Source organism: Astyanax mexicanus, chromosome 22 (genome assembly GCF_023375975.1).
Source record: "Astyanax mexicanus isolate ESR-SI-001 chromosome 22, AstMex3_surface, whole genome shotgun sequence".
Taxonomy (NCBI): domain Eukaryota; kingdom Metazoa; phylum Chordata; class Actinopteri; order Characiformes; family Acestrorhamphidae; genus Astyanax; species Astyanax mexicanus.
Window position 1 is genome coordinate 14,806,039 of NC_064429.1, and position 20,575 is coordinate 14,826,613.

General features: G+C 38.6%; 1 protein-coding gene across 1 annotated transcript in view; it reads left to right on the forward strand.

Annotated features, from left to right (window-relative positions):
• The first annotated feature begins 8,077 nt into the window (after positions 1-8,077).
• The window catches only part of pdzd2 (PDZ domain containing 2), a 141,787-nt gene continuing 129,289 nt past the window's right edge, over positions 8,078-20,575 (forward strand). The window contains exon 1 of the mRNA XM_007250471.4: positions 8,078-8,477. The gene's annotated coding sequence lies outside the window, so the exon portion shown is untranslated. The remainder of the gene's footprint in view (positions 8,478-20,575) is intronic.

The window sequence follows — 20,575 nt, forward strand, 5'->3', positions numbered from 1 at the left end:
AAATAAATGATAAGATTTGACATTTGGCCAATGTGTATCTACATTTCTACTGTTTATATCTATATTTTCTATTCTTCTGTGTTTTAATTTATGTTTAAATATGTTTCTTATTGAATTGTGTTGTTGCTGCTGGATGCCTAAATTTCCTTCGGGATAAATAAAGTACCTGTCTGTCTGTCTGTCTGTCTGTCTGTCTATCTATCTATCTGAAATTAGGCACACTTTAACAAATGTCCTGTTTAGTCTCAAATCCTCAAGCCTGTTAAACACCAGCCAGACCTTTCAGACATCTGAACTGCTTAGAATTTTACATTTATTTCCCAACGGCCAAAAACAACCCCATAATTTAATTGTTTATAACATGAATGTACAAGATAATCTGCAGTAGTCTGACCTTGCAGATAAAACATTCTGTTTTTGTAGCTTATTGTTTGTTTTATAAATTAACTCTACAGCCTCGGGATTCATGTTTACACAGCATATCACATCCTTAAAAAAACTGTTTTGGTTTGTCTGTCATGATAATCACGATATCAAATCACCGTACAACAAATAGACATGGCCTTAATCATTTTTGCTGACCTTCTTGATATCATTTATTGTGTTTCCTTCCATATTGACTTAGATATGAATGAATTTCACCAACATTTTAGGCAGTCATACAATAACAAAAAAATATATAAAAAAAAACACCCTAGACAACTACATACACACTTTATGGTACTGTCCACTCATCAAACACTAACCACTGCCAAAAAAAAAATCTTTACTAATTGGAAATCAAGAAAAAACATCACCAATAATGTGAAAACTCGCTCATAGAACACATAGAAATAGAAAAAAATATCAGCATCTAGCAAAACAGAATTCAAGAACCAAGAACACATGAAAACATGGTCAGCACTAAACAACCTTTAACATCAGTGACGTCATCATCTCTTACACACAGATCATCTATACACCACTAACACAACCACTATAACATCAACCATCCCATACATGTGGCACCTCTAATCGAATGATCCATAGGCCTGTCACAATAACATATTGATAAACATTATTGTCTGCAATTTAAGACCATATAATGGCACTAATATAATGATAACATAATATCTAACAAACAACCCTTTACCCTTTTACCCATTACACCTTTTTAAAGACAACAAACTTTCCATTCCTGTTTACGCACCTAATCTAACTCGAAAAGTTCCCAGCTTGAACCAAAGTAGGTTATAGTAGGTTCTTCAACATATAAATACATATACATATTGCAAAAGTGCAGTGGCAGGGGAACCATGGGTCCACCCAATACCATGACGTACAAAGACCATTTGAGAGAAAGACTGAGGCAAAACGAACACTAGAGACACTAAAGTTAAACGACTGGAGCCGCATTGGGCCTTTACTATGTTTCTTTAAGTTTGTTTTGGGTTATAAATGGGGCATTTTTCTAGTAAAGGTACGTTTTGAGTTCATTCACTCCCTGTGTCTGTGTCTCTCTGTGCTTCCGCAATACCGGGTCAAGTTTGTAAGTTCTATGCCTATATTCACACACACACAGATTGGGCAGATACTCCTCTTTATTCCCTCTCTTTCTCTATCTATTTTCTCTCTTTTTTTTATCTCCACATACAAACCAAAAAATATATTTATTTGTCTACTGTTTTTTGTAGCTGTTCTACTCTCCATGTTGTTGATCTTTTTTTATTTCCATATTTTGTCTTTTTGTTTTCTCCCGCCTTATTTTTTTGTCTTGTTTTTTCTCCCTTCCATTTCCCCTTTTTTGCCTGTTTTTTTGTTCATATTATTACTGTATGATATTTATATCTCTCCCAAATTAGCGATAATTAAAAGTCCTTAAACGTGTGCGATTATTATTATGCAACTGTATTACTATTATTATTATATTATTGGTATTAAATGGCCATAAAATGACAATAATACGAGACAATAATATGAGACACATATCATCCAACAAAACTTAGTTATGATGACAGGCCTTATTCTTGGTTAAATGGGCCCTTTAAGCCCCGCCCAACCGCCTGTGTGTGGAGAGGATGTTTGGGTGATTTTGGCGTAGTCAGCAGCTACCCTGAACATTTAAGGGCTTCAGCAGGTTTTGGTATATCACCTGGTTCATCTTGGCTCCATAGCTTTAGAGGAATTACTGCAGTGAATAGGTGGATTTCTTCTTTTCTGTTTAATGCCTGGGCTGTTTGGACAGGCCTAACATGATCTGCCTCACATCTGCTCGACAGATGGCCCTCAATGCCAGTCTGCGTTTGAGTGAAATGGAAAGATGAACAGTGTGAACTTTACTTACACTAAGCTGTAAGAAGTACAAGGATATTATTCACAGATGATTCTTATTTTATTTATTGCACAAAATAAAAATAGACTAAAATGAATACGAGGACAGTTTACAGGTAAAGTAAAATTTGTTTCAAACATACACACGTTGGTACCCATCAAAGGTTATCCTGGAGGAAAACTTGCTTTCTTCTGCTCTGGCAGTGTTCCCCAACACTGGAGAGCAGGACAATGTTCAATTCCACACAGCTAGATCAATTAATGTGTAGAAGAAGGACCACCAGATCAAGACTGTGTCATGGTCAACCCAATCTCAAGACCTATTAAATGCAATCAAGAGGAAGACAGATGATCAAAAGCCACCAAACCAAGCTGAACTGCTTGAGTTTTTGCGCCAGGAGTGGCATAAGGTCACCCAAAAGCAGTGTGAAAGACTGGTGGTGGAGAGCATGCTGAGTTAATCTGGGTTATTTTACCTATTGATTCTGAACTCTTCCTTAGATAAAACTTTAGTATTGTTTCTAAATTAACGTATAACTTGTTTTCTTTGCATTATTTGAGGTCTGAAAGCTCTGCATCTTTTTATTAATTTGGCCCTTTCTCACTTTCTGCAAATTAACACTCTAAAGGACGATATTTTTATTTGGAATTTGGGAAAAATGTCGTTAGTAGTTTATAGAACAAAAAAACAATGTTCATTTTACTCAAACATATACCTATAAATAGTTCAATTGGATGGTCTGTTCCAGTCAAAGCTGTCAATCAATGAATTCCTACATGTAACCCTACCTTCATATAATAAAGCTGAATAACACATTTCAAAATGATTTAAAACAAAAAAACTTGAGATGAAAAGACAATTTAAAGTAAATTTATAGTAGAGCTACACATCATACTGCAACCAGCCAGCAGAGGCACTAGACCTGTGATGGCCTCACTTTTGAAAGGTGAGGCACTGTTTGTGCTTTCATACTGTCACTGGTATGAACTATCACTTAAAACTCTTAATTGCAAATATGTCTTCACTGTAATACATTCTAGTTGCCTGTATATGCATACCATGTAATATGCCATAGGCTAAATGAAGCTATCTCTGTCTTGGCATGCTAAACTTTGCTTTCTTGTGGGTCTGAATGCTTGGTATGCTTGTACTTTTTTGGGTTAGAATCAGGGCCGTGTTCACAAAACAGGAATTACTACTTTATAGCCTAGGGGCCTTATTTTCTTTACCCTTTTTTAAAGCTTCCTTAGAGGCATCATGTTGTAATCTGGATATCATCAGTTTTATGGATGCATCAGGGAAGTCCAGTCAGCTGCAGTAAATAAGTATGTAAAAAATACTTCAATATATCAAAGAGACAAAAACCTCAATCTGTCTAGTAGGGCTGTGTATTGGCAAGAATCACCATAAAAAGCTCACAATAGCATCATATTATAATTGTTTAAATCTAATTTTATGAAAACTTGAACTGTGCAGTACATCAAGGAAATCTGTTTGGGATGTAGCCTCAGAATCTGCTCACCGACATTCTCCCGGTCCTATTTTCACACTCAGGGTCTCTCTCTCTTTTCAGGGTCAAAGTCTCTCTCTTTCCTGTATTTTCTGCATTAACACAACATGCATGTGAATAATTCGAATAGTGCTTTATGTCCTTCATTCATCTTGCTTGATAAAATAAAATGTCATCAGCTGCATGTAACTTAGTTTGGTTAGCCTCCCACAAAATAACCTGAGCCATGTAAAACGTTGACTGCAAGCTAGCTGGCTGTCGGGTTTTTTTGCTACCTAAACGTGGCACAGTAGGTGGCTGTCAGATTATTTATGATCACTAAACGTTCTAAACTCGACGACATCGGATTTTAGAGAAGTTGATTGTGATCATGTCTTGTAATACTGTGAAGGCTACATTTCAAGATCACCTTCAGGGCAGTCGTTCTACTCCCACGGCATCTTCAAACTCCTCTGCTAGTCTGCTGAAGCGTCGCCCGGTCGTGTGCTGCGCTTTTTTTTTTTTTCTAGCGAAGTGTGCTGCGTGTCCTGGCTACATATATATATATATATATATATATATATATATATATATATATATATATATATATATATATATATATATATATATATCGGGGTATATTTTGCCTCAGTAAATCACTTTTTACACTGTTATCCAGGCTAAAAGTAGGTCCACAGCTCATTGGTAGAATCCTGAGATACGCAAGGAGGAAGTCTATGCGGAGTCTATGTATTTATGTCTATGATATTATCAGTACAGTGATGGCGGTGCCCAGAGATTTACCTGCACTAGGAGATATAAACAGTGTTTGTAATAAACTTCTTGTGCAGTGGTAAAAGGCGATGAATTGGGGCAAAATATGCTGGGCCAACAGTACAAAATTATTGGATCTCAGAAAGCTGTGAGAGGACAGAGGTGGGCCATTCAACAAAGGTAAGTACTCTTTATCATGTTTTACTACACCAAAAGTCAATTTAACACCGGCGTTCTCCTTTAATTATTAATCACATCAATCTAATATAGTAAATATTGTTTAAGATAATCTTGAGAATGTGCACTAGAATCAGCTTTAGTCCTTGTTTTCCTGAACAGTGTATAAATTCAGATAAAGACAAGTTGTTTTGTAATCTTAACATTACAATTAACATTTTATATTATATAGCAAACATTAAAAACATATATATTGATATATATTTAATTTGTTTGGTGATACTCCCAATATTTTTTTCACTTCACAAGTAAACTTGGCTGAACACTGCCAAATGCCAAAGCCTTATTCATCCTCATTCACCTCCTTTATTTAGAATTTTGTCTGGGCAAACACGTGGAGAACAGTAATCCTGACCTGTTGGTCGTGTCACTTCCTCCACAGTTCTCTTGATCTTCCCCATACCACTTTTGGCATCACTGTGACAGCATCCACCCCATCCCCCCAAACCCCAGTCAAACAAAATAGCCTTTCTTTCAGAATGAATGCCACACACATTTACACAATATGTGCCTACTTAATAAATCTCTTTCTCTTTTTACTTTAATGTTCTGTATTTTCCTATGTGTATACTTTAGAGGGGGAAACTTTAGAAGGTTTAACAATGTTTTATCAATGTTTTAAGCCTTAATATGTGGATACAAAATCAGTTTTTTTCATGTGTTTACTAGCCAGCTTCATCATGTCCAGGCAGATTTAGACAGACAACCAGGATTCCCAAAAGAATGCTGCACTAATGTTTAATCTGTATGATGGGTAAAACCCACACACACACACACACACAGTCACAAGACAAGCACATAGCTGGAATGGGCTACAAGACCATTAGCAAGAAGCTTGGAAAGAAAGAGACCGCTTCACAAGTGATAATTGGAAAATAGAAGAAAACCAATCAAAAGTTTGAACACAGGTCTTCTCATTCAATGTGGTTTCTTTACTTTAATGATTTTTTTACATGTAAATGTAATACTAAAGATATTAAAACTGTACAGCAACACATGGAATTATTTTGTAAACAAAAACTGTTAAATAAACCAAAATATGTTTTGCACTTTTACCACATTTAGCTTTGATGAGAGATCTGCACACTCTTGTTATTTTAATCTCAGTGTCTTCATGAGGGAGAGTCACCTGGAATAGTTTTCTCAGTGTCCTAAAGGAGTTTCTGGAGGTGATGAATAATAGTTGCTGCTTTTCCTTCATGCTGTGAAGCTCCAGCTCATCCCAATTAAATCACCTCAAATCACCATCTCAGTTCATCAGGTTTAGATCACAGAATGGTAGAGGTCAAAAACGTTTTTGTTCACTGTTTAATTCCATATCTGTCCCTTAATTGTTTTCATGGCTTTAATATTAAGCTACAAAAAAACATTGAATGAGAATGCGTGTCCAAACTTTTGACTGATACTATACATGATGACAGTCAGAGGAAATTAGAGGAAGGAAGGAGAAATTTGTTAATGATCTCAAGGTAGCTGGGAACATAGTCACCAGGAATATCTTTAGTAACAAACTTTGCAGTAATAAATTGAGAAAAGCTCACAGACAGACAAGTCTGAAGTTTGCCAATAAACAAATGATTCAAATAATGAATAAATAATTTAGAGAATTCTTGGGAAATTGTAAAGTGGTCAGATGAGACCAAAATTGAGCTATTTGGCATTACCTCAGCTTCAACTGGTGGCGGCAGAGATAAGCAAGATATGACCCCAAGAACACCATTCCCACTATCAAACATAAAGGTATTCTGTTTTGGGGATGTTTCTCTACTATGGATACAAGAAGATTTCACTGCATTGACGGGCTGATGAACAGGGCCATATACAGTAGAATCTTCAGGTTTTCAGCCAAAACACTAAAGATCAGTCATGGATGGTCTTTTAGCATGACAATGGCCGAAAAAAACATATAGCCTAGGCAACAAAAGATTAAACAAAACACTAAAATGAACGTTTATAAGCAAACATACTGGTTGAAAAACTCATGAGGTCAAGGGATGCCAGTGAGTACATGTTATGGGTTGATCTGACCCAGCTATATCTCTATATTTACTTTCTTGCACCCACACCAGACAGCTCTGGCCAATCAGAGGAGACAATGTGCTTGCGTAGTTCATTGGTGCGTATTTTGGTGCGTTTAGGTTTATACCTGTGTGAAACCAAACCAAACAGAAGAAGAAACGCTCCAAGTAAACAAACTCATCAACTGATCTGGACCATAGAAACCAACCACAGGTGTAAAAAAAATGCCCCTTTAAACTCAGCAAATTAAGCTCTAATTCAGAAATCCTTACAACCAAGCTGAGATGAATGCAATAAAGTAAAAAAAAAAAGTTTCCTCTGTCCAGTTTGACATGCATTCTTTATTCCAGCACCCCATGCTGACTTTGTCCACTCAAAGTTGATATGTGTATAAACGTCGCCTTCTTTACCAACAACAAAAAACATCATATTTAAGAGACGACTCGTAGCTTTATAAAGAGTTAGCAGCTCATATGTGGAGCATCTTTTGCTGGAGTGGAGAGTAAACAGCTGGTCTGAAGTACATGCTCAGGTCAATGAGGTAAAAAAAAGGACAGGTGGTTTGCTTTTGCTGTTTTTGCAGTTATAGCTGCACAGCTGCACCAAGAGATGTGTGGGTTCGAGAGAGAAACATGTAGTGCATGCATAAAAGCAAAAAGACATTTGACAAAATGACTTAAAAAAAAATGACAGTAAAAAGGACCGTTCACATTCATGTCGCATGTCTATGGATCATATACGTATCTGATTTGGGACCACACATGGAAGTGGCTCAAATCTGCTTTGAAAAAAATTTTGGTATTTGGCATGTTCACACAGCCATAAAAAAAATCAGATCTGAGCCACATTGAGCAAAAAATCTGATTTCAGTCACTTCAGCCTGGTAATGTGAACGTAGCCGTAGCCTTAATCATAATTGTGATTAATTTTTTTTACGATTGACATCAGTAGTTTATAGTCATTTTTGATCATTTTTACTGATATTAATATGAAGGTTTTGGATTTAGATGTACAGTATCAGAGGAAATTTTAGACTGAAAGCTGTGTGTGTGTGTGTGTGTGTGTGTCTGTGTGTGTGCTGCAGTGTTGTGACTGAAGCTGACACGCTGTCTGGCTGTAGATCGAGGCGGGCTGGGTCTGTGTTTACGGACAGGCTCACTTCTGATTGGACGGCGGTGAGTGAGCTCATTAATGAGAGGCTCCGCCCACCAGTTTGGCCACCAAGCGGCACACTCGTGTTGACCCGCGCTCGGGCTCACTGCGTCCCCCATTAACGGGCTGCGTGGCGCCGGGGATCAGCCTGCAGCACCGCCGGAGTCCCAGGTCTTTTTCTGAGAGGGACCCGAGGAGCGGAGGGGTGTTTTACAGAGCGAGGAGAGCCCCGGGAGGAGTTAGTGAGTTAACTGTAGAGTCCTGCTGTAGTAGAAGTACCCGGGGACTGCTGCTGCTGCTGCTGAGAGAAAGAGAGAGAGAGAGAGAGAGAGAGAGAGAGGGGGAGCTGCTCCTGGAGGAGAAGGAGAAGGAGGAGGGAGCCCTGCTTTTTTTTCTGCCTCTGATTTGGGATTAAACTCGACTCTTTGAAGAGAGAACCTGAGGCGCTGTGTGTGTTCACACTGTGATTCCGTCCACAGGAGAGCCGCGCGCACGGTGAGTCTCTCCTCTCCATTTAACTACTTTACTTATTATAGCTTTACTCCACTTCTCGTGCTCGCTACGCTGCTGTGTTTGGAGGTTCAGACTCCTGGTAGAAGGAAAGTGTGATAGTGATAGTGAGTGTTAGTGTGAGGGGGATGTCGGGCTGTTAGCGGCTATTCCTCTGCTCCCTCCTTCTTCTCCTCCTCCTCCTCTTTTAAAGAGGAAGGGTTTGTCCGTTCGTCCTGTTATTGAAATAAACACCAGTTCAGCTGTATGAAGTAACTGTTCATGCATAACTGGAAGAAACGTAACTTGCGCGCGAGTTAACCTGGGCTGGACTAGCAAAGTTTCAGTAACTAGCACTAGACTGTTTTGGTTTAGCCACATAAGTTAACTAGTTTCCTTACTGGCTAGTTTGGTTTCTACAACTTGCTGACTAGCTGGCTAGGTTTCTATCATATCTAGCACACTAGCTAGATCTCCATAACTAGAAAACTAGGTTAGCTAACCTAGGTTTCCATTACTAGCAGAGTAGGTTAGCTAAGTTTCCATAACTTGAAGACTAACCTGAGTAAGCTAGGTCTCCATAAATAATTTACCTGACTGGGTAAGATAGTTATCTACTTAAAACACTAGCCAGTTATAACACTAACCTAGGTTAGCTAGGTCTCTATAACTAGAACACTAGGTTAGCTAACATATGTTTCCATAACTAGCAGAGTAGTTTAGCTAGGTTTCCATAACTAGAAAACTAACCTACGTTTGCTAGGTTTCCATTACTAATGTTACCTAACTTGGTAAACTAGATTTCCATAACTAACAAACTAGCTAACGCTAGGTTTCCATAACTAGCAGAGTAGGTTAGCTAGGTGTCCATAACTAGAAAACTATGTAAGCTAACATAGGTTTCCATAACTAGCAGAGTAAGTTAGCTAGGTTTCCATAACAAGAGAACTAGGTTAGCTAACATAGGTTTCCATAACTAGCAGAGTAGTTTAGCTAGGTTTCCATAACTAGAAAACAAACTTAGGTTAGCTAGGTTTCCATTACTACCTGACTGTGTAAGCCAGATTTCCATAACTAACAAACTAGCTAACGCTAGGCTAAACTAGCAAAGTAGTTTAGCTATGTTTCCATAACTTTAGACTAGTTTGATTTCCATAACTAGCTAGCTGATTAGGTTAACTAGGTTAATGGTACTTCAGGAAACCCCTGGTTAGTTAGGTAGCCTACTTTGTGAGTTGTAAAAGCTAGACTAATTATAAAATCCTTTTTCACCAAATATCAAATTTGACACTATCAGACTATATTTCATCAGTTTAAACTAAATAACCACTTTGTTCATTGACTTCAGCTCATGTCTTGAACCTGCTGCTCTTATAACAGACCCACCATGGCATAACGGCGCCTGCTGGACACGGCTGACGACAGTCTGGAGGTTGGAGGGGTTTCAGCAACTCCGTCTGCTCCTGCATCTGTCCTCACACATCTGGCTTTGTCTCAGACCTCCCCAGTCACGTCTCTGCAGTGTTCTGGCCTCAGTGGTTGTGCACTTGTGTGAAATTAATACTCCTAAGTTAATCATCTGACTGTGGTTTACAGGCCTGTGTTCAGTACAGCATTTTACACCCATTCATGTAGTCTGGCAAACTCAGTTCATAAGACATTTTGTATGTAGCTGATAAATGATGCACTGTGTAGTCCAGGTATTACAGCCTCAGTCACATGAAACTAATAGAGCCGATCGTATTCTGACAGCATTAGAGTTTACACAGAAGTGAGGGCAAAAAACAGAGATGCAGAGATACACTTTTCTATGCATTTGCAAACAATTTTATGTTTTTTTTGTAGCTCAATAGATTAGAGCTGACTTTCAGAAATGAAGTTGGAAGGGATGAAAGCTGATCACACTCTTTTGGATATACATGACATATTACATATTTTCTCACTGAATATCAGTACATTTGTGATTTAAATAGTCCCATGTTCAGCTGTTTCTGTTGTTTTAAAAAAACAGGAAGAGGAGAAGGGGGGGAAAGGGCATGGCATAAATTATCATTGACTAATTGACAACCTTTCTACAATTACCGAAAATGCAGCAAACAACATCTGTCAGCATATAAACTGAGGTTTGTTAAGATCTGCGTTTTTGAGACCCCAGATGTCTCGTTCACCCCACTATGAACAATTCTAACTCCAAGTTTCCCTAAAATAAAGCCTTTTACAACAAACCACTTAGTTTACAACTTTGCTAACAGTTAATTATGCAGAAATATTGAAAAAGGCAAACCAGAGTAAATAGAACCAGGTTCTTTCCAACCAAGATATGTTAGATTAAAGGTTTTTATGTACTAGGTATTTAATTAAACCAAAAGCATTTGCACTTAATAAACTTGGCAATAAGTTCTAGGCAATGCAGCATGTAATAACCACATATAAGAGGTGAGAATAATTTCACTTTCTACTGTGTAAACAAAAGTTAAAGGTTTTTTATTAATTACTCTGTGCTTTTTGGCTTGTCTATTTCCCCCCCATGTTTAATACTGGCTTCTGCTGCAGCCAGTGTTTGAAATCCTTGTAAACTAGTAAAGATTTGGACTTCTGGAGCCAAGTTGCATGACGAACTTGCTTATTCAGTTGGATGTATTGGCACAATCTCTTGTAACTCTAAACGAGAATCTGTTACAGTAAACAGACTTCTGTAAACTTTATTTTATCTTGACAGCCTCGCTCTCCACTTAAACATTTGCAAAGCTTTAACTTACACACTCCGCATGCCTGTTTTGCTACCTTTGGCGTCACAGAAATTGACTGTTTGGAGTAGGGTTGCATTTTGACAAAATTGTGATCATACTGCTACATATTTTAGCTGTGATGTGCTTCGAGGTAACATATGAGAATTGCTCTTTGCCCCTAATCAATGCATTTAGTTGCACTTTTTACTGATACAGGTATGCACATGTGCACACAGCTTTTCTAGTCTGTGCAAAGAATTGTTGCCAATAGAATAAGACCATGTCTATTGTCTGGTGTGGAAAGAGGGGTATAAAGTCCCTCAGCGTTGAGCTGTGTAGCAGTGGAACTGTGTTGCTGGAATGATGGTGCTCCATCTACCGTATTTTTCGGACTATAAGGCGCACTTAAAAACTTGTAATTTTCACAAAAATTGACAGTGCGTCTTATAATACGGTGCGCCTTTTGTATGGATTTTACTCGTCAGGTTGTAAGGAGCAGTAAACACACACTCCGTGCAGCGTTATAGAGAGTTTCAGTGCTATACAGAGTCCAGAGCCGTGCAGCTCCGAGGCTGAGCAGCAATAGCATTAGCTAGATGCTAACCGCTAAGCTAGCTAGCTTATTCACTTAGATCAGTATTATCTAAATTTTACTCGTCAGGTTGTAAGGAGCAGTAAACACACACTCCGTGCAGCGTTATACAGAGTTTCAGTGCTATACAGAGTCCAGAGCCGTGCAGCTCCGAGGCTGGAGCAGCAAATAGCATTAGCTAGCTTATTCACTGTTCAGAGATCAGTATTATCTAAATTTTACCCGTCAGGTGTAAGGAGCAGTAAACACACAGAGCAGCAATAGCATTAGCTAGATGCTAACCGCTTAGCTAGCTAGCTTTTTCACTGTTCAGAGATCAGTATTTTCTAAATTTAGCACTTTTAATACTGCTGGAGCAGTATTATTAGAGTTAGATGCTAATCGCTAAGCGTTCACCGTTCAGAGGTGAGTTATCGGCCTGTAAGTCTGTGCTGCTTTGCCTGGCTAGCATTAGCTAGATGCTAAGCGCTAACTCTCTCAGAGGTGAGTTTTATCAGCCTGTAATCTGCTTGTTTACCGTGTTAAAACAAGCTACGGAGGACGAATCGCTAGCTAATATCTCACTGTCTTACCAGAACACGCAGGATTACTCAGTGTAACGCTGTCGTTTAAGTTTGGGTTAACTTTACTAGTTTAGGTGACTAGCTAGCGTGCTAGCGGATAGCTATGCTAACGCTGGTGCAGCAAGCCTTAGTGGACATCTGGAAATCTAAGCTTACTGTAAATAAACTGAAGCACGTTACTCACCCAAATAAACAGTTTTCAGGAGAGGAATCTGTGTAGATTAATATCCAGCACTCGTTTGAGCTAGATTTGTATACTGAGACGCTCCACCGGCAAGCCAACCCCCCCCCCCCCGGTGGGGGAAGGGAAACATGGCGCCACCCCTGTTCACTTTGATATAGGCACCCTTTCTAGTGTCACTTAACGCGCCTTATAATGCGATGCGCCCTATGTATGGAAAAATAGCAGAAAATAGGCGTTCTTTGATAGTGCGTCTTATAATACGGTGCGCCTTATAGTCCGAAAAATACGGTAATACTTTTGGGATATTTGGGGGAAATGGGTGTGAGGTGGGAAAGTGATCATCCAGCATACTGATATCCCTAATGCTCTTGTCGCTAAATACAATCAAATCCTCCCAGTGGAGCTCCAGAATCTAGTAGAAAGCCTTAACCTGACAGTAGAGCCAGTCACTTTAATGCCTTTATTTTCAAAAGAAACCACTGAATGAGCATGTGTCCCAATTATTTTGCCCATATACTGTACATTTAATGCAGTATCAGGATAAAAGCTAACAAACACTGTATTGTATTGTGTCTGGGTGACAGAAGCCATGGTGGGAAAAGTGAGCAGTCATGATGTGTGTGGAGAAAAGAAACAGCAGGGTAATGTTGAGATGGGGAACCTCTGGTTTCAGGAGACAGATAAGCAGGCGGAGCAGTGAGGGTAAGTTGTGGAATGGCATGCTGCCCAGAAAGCACCACGCCGCTCATCTGTCCAGGGACAGCACTCTACTGTAGAAGCATGTCTGTTATTGGCCTCCTGATGTTATGATGGACTAAGAGAAGAACAGGACAGCAGATCAGCAGTGCAGGATGGAAGTGATATGTGAAGTCTGGTAAGAAGTGGCTTCTTTAGTGTTAGTTTTATAATTTTGAGTGTAACTGTGGAGTTGTCCGGTTTCTTCATTGTTAAACAAACTGCGGGAAGGTTCTGCATGCTGAAGAGTACATAAACACACACAAAATGCCTACTATGCTAATATGTTTTGTTGGTTGAGGGGGAGGGTTTAGTGGCTACAACATTTACAGACCGCCTATTGGTAAAAAAATATAGCATGAATACCTGAAAAAGAACAGCCTTTTAAGTTTGCAAATAATGGTCCTGTCATTATTTTCAAATCTCCTATTTCCCCTGTTCCAGTTAGTTTGTTTGCTTAGTGATTATAGCACAAAATATTGTTTGTCCACTGTTTTGAATGTAATTTAATGTAACAGTGTGGTTAGGTTGGTAAACAACAGACCAAGAAAAGGTTTAAAAGACGTTGGTTTTGTTTAGACTTACTCTTAGCCTGGTCTTCTCTGATTGAAACATTTAGGCTTAAGTGCAGAGTTAAGCCCTCTCAGAATGGGATTAGTTTCTCAGGGGGTCCTGGAGTAATTTTGTCTTTTATGGGGTCCTCTGTGGTTTTATTCCGTACGTGTACGTGTTTTTCTAAGACGTCCTCTGAGAAAATTGCAGGCTGTATTATCTACAGCTTTTCTTTGAACTCTGTGATCCTCCGGTAATTTTAGTCATGTCCGGACTCACATATCTGAGTTTCGTCACCTTGCGTTTAATAAAATAGATATTTGTCCACTGCTACACACCGTAATTACACTTTAGGCCTAATTTTCACAGAGATCCATGTAAACACAACAGCGAGTGGAAATGGAGGAGCAACTGAACGCAATGTCATGTAGTAAAGAAATCCCAAAAAAACTCACTGGTTCTCCTGTTTTTTCAGTTGCAGTCCTGATGCAAGAGTTTTATCACTGAGTAAAACTGTGAAATAGTTTTCATAGATGCCCCCCTGAAAATCTAATCCCGTCCGGATAGGGTATTATTGTCTGTTTGATGAGGGTAACCCTTTGGCAGGAATTGTAACACAATCTTGCTCAATCCTGGCCCTTGGTTTACAACTTTTATTGCTTTCCCTGCTTTATTTTTAGGGTGCCTCACATCACAAGCCACATTAAGGCAAAAAAAAAAAAGGATTTGAATCTGTGATTGCAGACATGTAGGCTACATCACTAGCAAGGTTTTAAAGCCTATGTACATGGGATGGACAATGAAACTGAAACACTTGGTTTAAGACCACAATAATTTATTGTCCCGACGGACAGTTCTGGTGGAAACAGGAGAGTTGAGGTGCACATTGAATTCTGCCGTGATTTGATCAGCCGTGTTTTTTTGGATACAATCTGGGTTAGCACTTGACCATCCCTTTCAGACAGCTTCCTCTTGCGTCCACAGTTAATCCTGTTGGATGTGGTTGGTTCTTCTTGGTGGTATGCTGACATTACCCTGGATACCGTGGCTCTTGATACATCACAAAGACTTGCTGTCTTGGTCACAGATGTGCCAGCAAGACGTGCACCAACAATTTGTCCTCTTTTGAACTCTAGTATTTCACCCATAATGATGTGTGCATTGCAATATTTTGAGCAAAACTGTGCTCTTACCCTGCTAATTGAACCTTCACACTCTGCTCTTACTGGTGCAATGAGCAGTTAATTAAGATTGGCCACCAGACTGCTTCAATTTAGCCATGAAACCTTCTACACTAAAATGACAGGTGTTTCAGTTTCATTGTCCAACCTCTGTAGATGCAGTTTTGTCTGGGATAAATCTTGTAAATATGTTGTCATCAGGCTTATTAGGTTTAGATGAAAATCTTCTTTCTGTTTTCCTTTATTTTTAACCACAGATATGACTAAGGGGGAAGTACATTAGGAGTGATGATAAAATTATGTATGGGATATTGTAACTAATTAGATTTGTTTCAAGAAGAGGATGAGATAAGACTCGACACCGCTGACAGCACATTGTGGTGTGCCATATCCGTATGGGTCAGAATCTCAGTAACATCACAGCATTTCTGTGTGGATTCTGCACAGAATCCCTCCCACCCTTTCTTATGGGAGGCTGAAGTATGCTAAAGTGTTATTTTTGGGAAAGTTTGAATACCAACATCATGCTGTTTCCTAGGGTCATTTTTTCCTGTGCTGGATAAAAAAACAGGGACCTTCAGCTAGACCAAACTGTCACACCCACATAGATACACACACCGCCAGTTGCTTTCCAGCTGTTTGGAGAAAGAAGAAGAAGACACTAGGATTGTGGTAGAAAGAGAAATCATTATCATTATAAACTTCTGAAAAGACACAAACATCTTTTTTTTACTCTCTTTTCCATGCTTTGGTATTGTGCCCATTCATTACTTAGTATAGAGTTTGTAGAGTTTTGTTCATTTTTGCAAGGAGAGAAAGACTACAGTGATTAAAAGAAGTCATTCATGCAAGGAATTTCCTTTTTTATTACATGTTGGATTTGAAGACACCTTTACATTTTCACATTTTAATGTCAAGCTGCTCAATTTAAACCAAGGGCAAGGATTCTTTTAGAGAATAAACTGTTCGGGCCTGTGTGTCAGAGAGGGGATACTATTTAACGGGAGTTCTTGACACCACTTGGCAAGCTGGAAAGTGCCAGGATGCATTTTTAGCATGTCTTTCCCAAAATGCTTTTGCTGGCAGAAAGTGGGGAAGCTTTGTCAGCTTGGTGTGGACCCAAAAGCATGGTCCAGAATTAATCAGATCTTTCTTTGTTCAAAGAAAAATCAAAATGCATCAGTGGTTGAAGATTTAGGAGTGCTACACATGAAATTCAGCTTTAGGGGAAGACTCATTGCAGTTTGTCATGATTCTGCTACTATTAACCACCTGCTGAATTTGTTCTGACTTGTTGGGCATAGTTTCCAGTTGCAGCCTCTGGTTAGTTTATTATCATCAGATACAGTTGCAGAACCACCAAAATGTTTTTTTTTTTTTTTTTTGCATTTTCCCCCAGACCTACTGACCAAAAATCACAGTCCACCTCATCAGTGCTATTCTTGTGGTGCATTTACTATTTACTCAGCAGTGCTATTCCAGTCATAAATGTACCTCAGTATTGCACTTGTAAATAAAAATTACACAGAGAAATGCAGCTAGATTTGCTACAGTTAAATTGGCTCAGCAAACATCAGTTTCCTAGCCCTGTACAGTAGGGGTGCAAATCTCTCAGTGTCTGGCAATTCGATTCTGATTTTTGGGGTCACGATTCTACTTAATTGGTCTATAAATTTTGTTTCAATTATGTGATGGAGTAGGTGAAATGACAATTTAAACAAATAGAATATTTATTGAAAACAATACTTAGTGTTCCTTAGTGTATCAAATCTTTTTGCAACATTTCATATTGAAATATTTGTAAAACTTTAAAATGATTCTTCAAAGATTATTTTCAGCATCCCTACTGTACAGCTTTATATTTCAGCTGTAAAACAGCTAATTTGTGAAACAATAGCACACTGATATTGAGTGTGATGCGTATTGCTGAATGCTTTATTTTGTTTCATATGTGCACTTGGAGTGTAAAAATTAACTTAAACCTGCCGTTTCTTTTAGGTGGAGCACAATCTCACTGATGCCTGTTTAAAATGTCCTCTGTTCTAGTTTAGAGGAAACGCTAAAATATTACTTGAAAAGGGTCATTGTTCTGTAAAACTGTTCTGTGTTTTCACTTATTTAGTTTTTTTTTTTTTTCTTCACTTTCGTGAGGTGCAGCCCAGCCCTGCTACAGCCTAGAACTTGGAATGCATCTAATAATGAGCAGGAAATGAACTGATTCGTTGGATCAGGTGTGTTGGGAGCAGGAAAACACTAAATATTCAGAGTAGTGGGTCTCCAGGACCAGGGTTGAGAAACACTGCAGTATTCGCATGGCTGTACATTGCAGCATGTAACAAAGGCTTCCTCCCTCAGCGCTGAGTAGTGTCAGATGGATTAATGTAAACTCAGCCAGATGTGAGCTTTTATCAGGCTGAATGATGCTGCATTCGGGTGCTTTGCCTCTGCGTTATATCACTGTCCACTCAGTTTCACCCACTTACTAAAAAAGGCGGCAAAATCCTTGGAATGCTGGATGTATTTTCAACAGAAAATCAAATGTTAAAAAAATAATACAGCTGTGCCAAGATGGAAGGGCAATGCCAGCATCTTTTCAAACTGTCAGTTCTGTTCAGATGCCTGTGTTGAGCCTGCAAAAGGGGCATTGAACCCATGGTCTTCCTGCAGCAGGGCCAATACAATGCAGTTATGCAGTAAAATTTAGACAGTGCCAAAAACTATATAATAGTCTCCTGTGGTATGTGGCATCAAGGTGATATTAGCTGAACTTTTAACCATCTATGGCATGATGTTGCCCTCAGGAAACAAACCATTTTATTCCGTTCTACACTAATTGGCTGGACAATTCCCTTAGACCAATCACAGACACTGGGTTTAAGGTCCCCTCTGTGAATGTTTTGATTCCCACCATAGTTAGTTTATATCCCCAGCAGTGTAAAACTGTTCTGACCACGACAGAGAGGATAATAACAGCTAATTATTCCCTTCATATATTATATGATGCATCAAGTAGCGGTCTACTAGTATGGTCTAATAGTTAGCTTGCTAAATAGCCTCTATGCTAACCACTATCACACCCACAAGAGATAAACCTGTGGCGATGTGAGTGACTTGTCGTCTGCCAGTGTGAACGCAGAGTTAGACTGTTATGCTGATAGACTTTGTGGATGCAGTTAACCACAGCTCTGGAAAACAAATAGGAGACCACTTCATTTTCTAAATCAGTTTCTCTGATTTTGCCATTTATAGGTTTAAGTTTGAGTAAAATGATCATTGTTGTTTTTTTCTATAAACTACGGACAACATTTCTCCCAAATATTGTCATTTAGAGAATTTTTTGCAAAAAATTAGAAATGGCTGAAATAACAAAGAAAAGAGAATTTAGACCTCAAATAATGCAAAGAAAACATGTTCAAATTCCTAAAGTTTTAAAAGTTCAGAAATCAATATTTTGTGGAATAACCCTGGTTTAAATCAGTTTTTATGCATCTTGTCATGCTCTCCTCCAGAAGTCTTACACACTGCTTTTGGATAACTTTATGCCACTCATGGTGCAAAAATTTAGAATTTTGTTTTGATGGCTTGTGATCATCCATCTCCTCTTGATTATTTTCCAGAGGTTTTCAATTTGGTAAAACCAAAGAAACTCATATTTTTTTTAAGTGGTCTCTTATTTTTTTTTCATAGCTGTATATAAACATGAGATTATTTAACAACTGATGTGATTCAGTTGTGTCATGAGATTAATCATTAAGATTGTATGATTCTCTTTGGTGACATTTACTCTTCCATGTAATTTCTTAGCTTTATTTTACTGTAGCTTTATTTATTTGGACAATGTTTGAGTTTAAATTCTTTGACCTACATAGTAAAGGCCAGACCATCGCCAACCAGGTCATTTTCTGGAAAACCCGGCTGATATTATAAATAGACGTATTGCTGTTAAATGGTTCCCTGCACTGCTTGTGGTAAAGTTCTTCCCAGAAAGAATTCCACGGACAAGCTTGACTTGCTCTGTAATCATATGGTAGTATCACATTATTCATCATCACTATCACAGTCTTCCCACATATTCCTCCCTTTAGCATCGACAAAAATATATAATCCGACCGGAACTCCAACCATTTTAAATATTGTTTTTTTTGTTCTTTTTTTAAAGGGGTGTGTTGGCAGTGGTGGGGGTGTATTTTGTTAAGCTTGTGCTTGATGTTTACATCCAGTGTGCTGAGTACAGAGCATCGTGTCAAAACACAATGAAGGCCATTGTTTCCTAATATTTTACAGGAAATCCCCACTGAGGTCTTTTTTTTATGTAAGAGCGTATATGTAATGATTATAACTGTGTCTGCTGTTGGAAACCCGCTGTTCAGAGGACACAGAAGCCTGTCATGAAATGGAAAATGCATGAAATTGCATCCATAAGTCATATGCAATAAATAGAGAACAAATGATCCAATCAGGCATTGCCTCTAAAATAGAAGTAATCTGGAAAAAATGTGCAAGTCTTTATGTAAAGAATGTATTTAAAAAGAATGGAAAAGACAAGTTTAGTGTCAAATATCATGAGATTACTTGGTTACTTGTTTGAATGCATTAGTGACCATGCCAGGCACGGTTGTATATATCTAAAATTCCCCTCATGCTTCCATATCAGCTCTGACCCCTCGAGACATGAACTCCACAAGACCTCTGAAGGTATTCTTTGGTATCTGGCACCAAGACGTTAACAGCAAATCCTTTAAATCCTGTTAGTTGTAAAGAAGGGCCTTCATGGAACACATCAGTGAGCCTTAGGTGCCCATATAATATTCCTGTATCCAGTTCACTGGATATCCTTCATTGGACCACTTCATGCTAAAAATCACTATGTTTTGCAGATGCTCTGACCCAGTCAATAATCCAGTGGATATCACAACTGGCTTTTAAAGTGGGTCTTACTTTCGCTCTTCTTTTCTGCTTCCAAAATCTATACTCACATGTGGCATTAGAACCAAAGAATCAATGTTCTTAACGTCTCTTGTATGTTTTTGTAAGTTTTGGCCAATCAGAGTACATGTATCTCCCACATGGTGAAAGTTAGGGCACCCGGCATATTACTAATACTTCAGTAACTAACTTCTCCTCTTGCAGATATTGCTGCATGCTTGTGAGATTTTGGGATGTCATAGATGCACTGCTGTTTGGAGTTTTTTCGATTATGTTTATATCAGGGAACTGTGAGGGCCATGGTATAACTGGCATTCCAACATGCCAACCTGCACCATGATATGGGATTTGAGCTGTGTTTGGGATTATCATTCTGTTGTAGAACCCATCCTTTGCTCATTTAAAGATGGCGTGCTGTTTGATTCCAGAATTTGCTAATGTTTAATTGAATTAGTTTCTGTTTACCAGTAAAATGTTCCCAGTTCCACTGTCTGTGACACAAAGCCTAAAACTGATTCATTCACCCCCATGCTTTACAGTAGAAAAAGTGTTTTTAAACTTTTTTTAAACTAAATCAGTCCACAGAAATTCTCACTTATGAAACACAAAATGTCAGTGACCCATTACTGGGTGTTTCTGTTA